The 5,339-nt window shown below is 55.3% G+C and overlaps 1 protein-coding gene across 2 annotated transcripts in view; it reads left to right on the plus strand.

Annotated features, from left to right (window-relative positions):
* The first annotated feature begins 433 nt into the window (after nucleotides 1-433).
* ABAT (4-aminobutyrate aminotransferase) overlaps nucleotides 434-5,339 on the plus strand; it is an 85,236-nt gene continuing 80,330 nt past the window's right edge. For both annotated transcript variants that reach the window (XM_024759377.1, XM_024759378.1), the window contains exon 1: nucleotides 434-550. The gene's annotated coding sequence lies outside the window, so the exon portion shown is untranslated. The remainder of the gene's footprint in view (nucleotides 551-5,339) is intronic.

Raw genomic sequence — 5,339 nt, forward strand, 5'->3', positions numbered from 1 at the left:
ACCTTGTCTGACTCCGAATCTAGGTTTCCAGAGCTCGGAATCCGGGCCGCAGGGTGCAGATGGGGCAGCTACACTAGCCCGCAGCCGCGAGGGCCCAGAAAATTGTCAGGGGGTAATTAAAGTCTAGGTGAAATCAAACTATAGAGCCACCCCGCTTTTAGAGACGGGCTCCCCACCCCCGCATCAGATAGGCTTGGTGGGGGCTCCTCGCGGCAGCCGCCACAGCCCGGACCCTCGTTCCCGGCCCTCGCAGTCCCTCCTCCAGGCCCCCAGTTCTTCCGCCCCCGGAGGCCGGACTGTGATCCCGTCCCTCCTTCCCCCTCCCTCCCGGGGGCGGTGGCCCGTGGCGGACGCGCTGATTGGCGGCGGTGCGAGCGAGGGCCGGAACCGGCAGCGCTGATTGGCCAGAGCCTCTCGGCGGAGCCACGGAGCCCGGCGAGTCGTTGGGGGAAGCTGGGCAGAGACCGGGAGGAACCGGAGCTCAGGGCGCGGATCCCTCAAGTCGGTGCCTGGCAGGTCGGAGCCCGAACGTTGGAGCAGGGGCCTGGAGGTAAGGACCTGGCGCCGGGTAGCGTGAGACGAGCCCTTCCGCGGGAGCTGAGACGGAATCCTTCGGCCCTGCCCCAGGGAGTAAAAACGGGGCATCTTCTCACAGAGACGGAGCCCTCATCTTCCCGAGACGCGGGTCCCCCGCCCCCCGCCCGAAAAGAGAGGGTCTCTCACCTCCCAGAGAGCAAAATAGTTTCCTTTTCCCTTCAGAAATGGGCCTTTCCTTCCTGGCCCCCGGCTCTAGAGATAGGATTCCTCTTCCTACTTTACCCCTTGGAATGGAACGTGCCCCCTCAAAGTGGGTTCCAGCCTCCCCAGGTATCTAGGGCCCCTTGATCTCTTTGGAGACCCATGCCCCTTCCCCTTCCCTAAAAAACTAAGTTTGGATTCTTCTCCCCACCCAGCCTTCTCAGCTCATAGATAACGGTGTGTTTCCTCCAGGAGGGGAAATAAGCCCCTCCCTAAGAGAAGGATATCCCTCTCCAGAGATTCTGCATGTCACCCTCAAACGCGATACAGACCTCCCTGGGCCCCCCAACTCAGAAACTGGACTCTGTGATTTGCCTTCAGAGGTGGATGATTACCTACCTCCTCCCACCCCCCCCCATCCGTAAGAGAGAGACGATGGTTGGTTGCCTCAGACACCTCCACACTGAAGGCATTTGGGGGATTTCCCCTCTTTCTCCAGTCAAGATGTAACAGAAGGGGTTTTCACACTCAGAAACAGGGCCAGGGTCTGGTCACCAGTCTGGACCAGTCACCCACCTCAATCCACCCCTCTGTAACCCTTTTACACAAACCCCATCCCACTAACACCCCCCCCCGCCCCCATCCACCACTCCCAGTCCCATCCTTCCCACCTAATTCCATCTTACCTTTCCTCACCCACCCTGGCCAGAGGTAAGGCCAGAGGATGAGGTTTAGTAAGACTGAAACTCTTAAAGCTGGGATCCTGAGCCTAGAGATCATTCCAGGAGCCTCCAAACTGCCAACAGAGATGGGCTCTGAGGCAGCAGGACCAGCAGGGACCACCCCCTGCCAACACACACACACACACACACACACACACACACACACACTCACACACAAAGGACTGTGTTCAGAATATCCTCCCCTGAGGCAGGCCAACCCCTCTTCTAGAGAAGAGGGTGTCAGTGCAGACAGAAGGGCCCCAATTTGCTCCCTGGGGCTGCCCCTCCCCCAGCTCCTGTGGGCATTGCCTGGTGGAATTCCCTAGGCCCTTGGCCAGAGGAGATGTTGCAGGAACCATCCGTTGGGCTGGCTTCAGTGAAGCCGGACTAAGGGACAGGATGTTGGTGACCTGAGCGGGGCTAGGCACCGCTGTAATCTGGCAGGCCAGGATGGGGGCGGGAGGCAGGGGAGAGAAAGGCAAGGAGCTTTGCTTTGTTCTTTGGAGTTCACCCTAGAGGTGGAGTAGGAGAAGCGTGTGTCCTGGACGCCCAAAGAGGTCAGCCCTGGAGAGAGAAAAATGGCCCAGTTGGGAGTCCTTAGACCTCCCAGGGACTCCAGATCAAAGATCTTGCGCCTTCATTTGACAGTTGAGCAAAGAGAGGCACAAGGAGGGGAAGAGACTTGCTCAAGGTCACCTAGCCAGTGGGTAGCGAAGCTGGTCACAGCCTCTCCAGGACTCCTGGGCTGCCGGGGTCCTGGACACTACCTCTTGTCCTCATATTTAGAACCGGGACTTCTGGGCACTGTGGTCCCCACTTACCAGAGGTGGTACAGAGGCTCTGCCAATGTCACGCAGCTAGGAGCAGACAGAGCTGGAACCCAGCACCGTCCCCCAACAAGCCACCTTGTAGATCCATTCCCAGGGCCTTGCACTTCACCACTCAGCCCTTGGGATCTTTTTATTGAGCCCACTGCCAAATCTAGGCTTGCCAGAATACAAATGGACTCAGGATAGCAAATGAGATCAGTTGCAATAGTCTGGAGCCGATGCTGCTGCAGGAATATCTGTTGCAGGTGAGGCTTGCTCCAGGCACTTTGGGCAGAGCTCCCCCCCAGAACTGGAAGTCACGGCCCCTCCCTCCAGGGCCCCCCCCACCTCGATCCCTGCCTTTTCCCTCCGACCCCGAGTTCCCTGCCGCAATGTCCCACCCCAGCTTAGAGCCTGCTCCTTTTCCTGAGGCATTGGGTGCCCGCCAGCCCACTGGGTCAACAGCAACCAGGTCCCTACAAATGGGAGGGTCTTGAGGCAGAAACTCCCCCTGCCTCCAGCTAAGGGGTTGGCTGTTGTGCTCCAATTTAGAGCAGGGATCCAAGTCCAAGGTGCCAAGGTGAAAGTTCAGAGTATGAGGGAGAACTGTAGTGCATGGGGGTGGAGAGATGGGTCTCTGAACCCCTCTTATCAGGGTCTAGAGCCCAAATCTGCTACTTAGTATGTTTCTTGGAGGAATTATTAAATTCTCTGTGACTCAGTTCCCTCAATGTCCTTATCAGGGTAAAATGAGTTAATCTTTGTAAAGTGCATGGCACAGGGCAAGTGGGTGGAAGCAGTGATTATGATTACAAGTCATAAAACCTCTAAACCTGGGTAGGGGGGTTGTGCTTTTAGGTAAAACTTATGACTTGCAGTGTAGATAATCTGTCAAGGGTAAAGGCAGTGAACAGTCGGCCCCTGTTTGGAGACAACGGTGATGTCTTCCCAGAGAGACCGTACAGTATTTGGAACGCACCGCAGACCCTAAAGTCAGATGGAGCCGGGAGTCTACTCCCATTACTGCTGACAGGGGACCTTGGACAGGTCATCCACCTCTCTGAGCCTCAGTTTCCTTATCTTTGAATTGGGTTTGTTGGGGGGTAGACATCAGGTAAGAGAGAGGTCTAGAGCAGGGTTTCTTATCCTCAGCAGTGTTGCCATTTGGGGCCGGATCATTCTTTGTTGCGGGGGGCAGGGGGCTGTCCTGTGCACTGTAGGATGTCTAGCAGCATCCCTACCCTCTACCCAGTAAAGCCACTTGCAACCATTTCCATTTATGACAACTAAAATCATCTCCAAGCATTGTCAGATGTCCTCTGGAGGGGGGCGGCAAAATCCTCCCCCCTTGAGAACTGCTGATCTAATACAGGTGCCCCACTCATAGTGGATGATTGACATAAGAGAGCATCCTTCTTGTTCAGGTTCCTCGTTCTGGTTTGTGCATCATGGAAGCGGTATGTTCAACTGCTGGGCCTCCCGATATCGAGGGCAGTATTAACCCCTCATGCTTCAACAGCAAAGTCTGGAGCACCTCCATGTATATTACTGTAGGTTTCCCATTTTACAGGTGAGCAAACGGAGGCCCACAGAAGTTAAAGGACTCTTCTAAAGGCATTACCCCCTTCCCTGCTAGAAGTCGAAGAAACGTCCATGCAAGAAACAGTTCTAGAAATCACTTAGTTCTGGGGCCTTCTCAGATCCTTTGGCAGTCTCTTTCAGAATTTAAACTGCGTGCCCTTGGGCCCGGCCATCCCACTTCTAAGAATCTCCTGTAGAAATGCTCACACAAGCACACAGTAGAATGCAGGAATGTTCGCCTAAGGGCTTAGCAATCCAAGATGGGAAGGGGTTCCATTACATGGGAATATAAGCCGTCCTTTTAGAAGAATGGGGGAGAGCTACATTCCTGACCTGGAAAGACCTCCAAGACATGATTCAGTGAAAACACTAAAGTTACAGCATCAGTATATACAGTATTTTAGTAAGTATATGTAAATACATATAGGGAAGCAAGGAGCATGAAATGGGCCTGTGTGTCTGTGTATATACTTATACATATATATATGTAAATGAATCTATCCAGGGAGAAGGAGAAGAAAAGGAATCCTCTAGCCAGCTTCCTGTGCATTACAGATGAGCCAAGCACAGTCCCCAGAGGTTGAGGCTTGCTCAGGGTCCCTCAGCCAGGAAGGATGGCAGGGGGACTGTAGCCCGAGTTCTACAGCCCAGGCTGGGGCTCTTTCAGCTGCCTGGCCCCCAGGTCAGTGTGGCGGGCGGGCTCTGAGGACTGGACATTCCTGCACACCCTGGTCCCTCTCTCCTGGGAAGTGGTCAGGCCAGAAGCTGCCAGTGGCTGAAACTCAGGCCTTTGAGCTTCCTAAGAGTTCTGGGGCCAGGAGACAGGAATCTGAGGCCTCACGTCCACAGGCCGAGCCTCTGCCCTGGCCACAGTGGATTCTTTCTACCAGCATCCCAATGGGTCTTGAGGTCACACTGACCAGAGGGAGGGAGGGAGGGAGGGAGGGAGGAAGGGAGGAAGGAAGGAAGGAAGGAAGGAAGGAAGGAAGGAAGGAAGGAAGGCAGGCAATGGTAGAACCTACCTCTGGGTTACTCTGAGGATTAGCTGAAACCCTGTTCAAACACCTGGTACCTGGTCCCCCTTAAGTAATGTGAGCGCTGGCTCTCTCCATCTCTGTCTGCTTGCCAGCCCCCCTTGCCAGGATGCAGGGGAAAAAAGCCTCGTGGGAGCCTGAGGGCTTCAAGAACGCCCAGGCTGAGTCACCAACCCCCCTCCCTCCACTGCATCCCTGCAGAAAGTCCGGGAGGGGTTTCTAAAGGTGTCTGCACTCCTCCCTCTCCCTTGTGTCTGACTAGCCCAGGCGTCTCAGGCATTAAATTGTCTTACCCATCCCCGGAATGGCCTAGCGTGATATGGCCTCTAGTCACACATTCTTTCCATAGTGGGCTCGACTCCCCAAGGGCAAATTGCCCTCCTTCTTCAAAAGCTCTCTCCCTGGGGCTTCCCTGGTGGCGCAGTGGTTGGGGGTCTGCCTGCCGATGCGGGGGA

This window comes from Neophocaena asiaeorientalis, unplaced genomic scaffold, assembly GCF_003031525.2.
Source record: "Neophocaena asiaeorientalis asiaeorientalis breed wild unplaced genomic scaffold, Neophocaena_asiaeorientalis_V1.1 scaffold254, whole genome shotgun sequence".
Taxonomy (NCBI): Eukaryota; Metazoa; Chordata; class Mammalia; order Artiodactyla; family Phocoenidae; genus Neophocaena; species Neophocaena asiaeorientalis.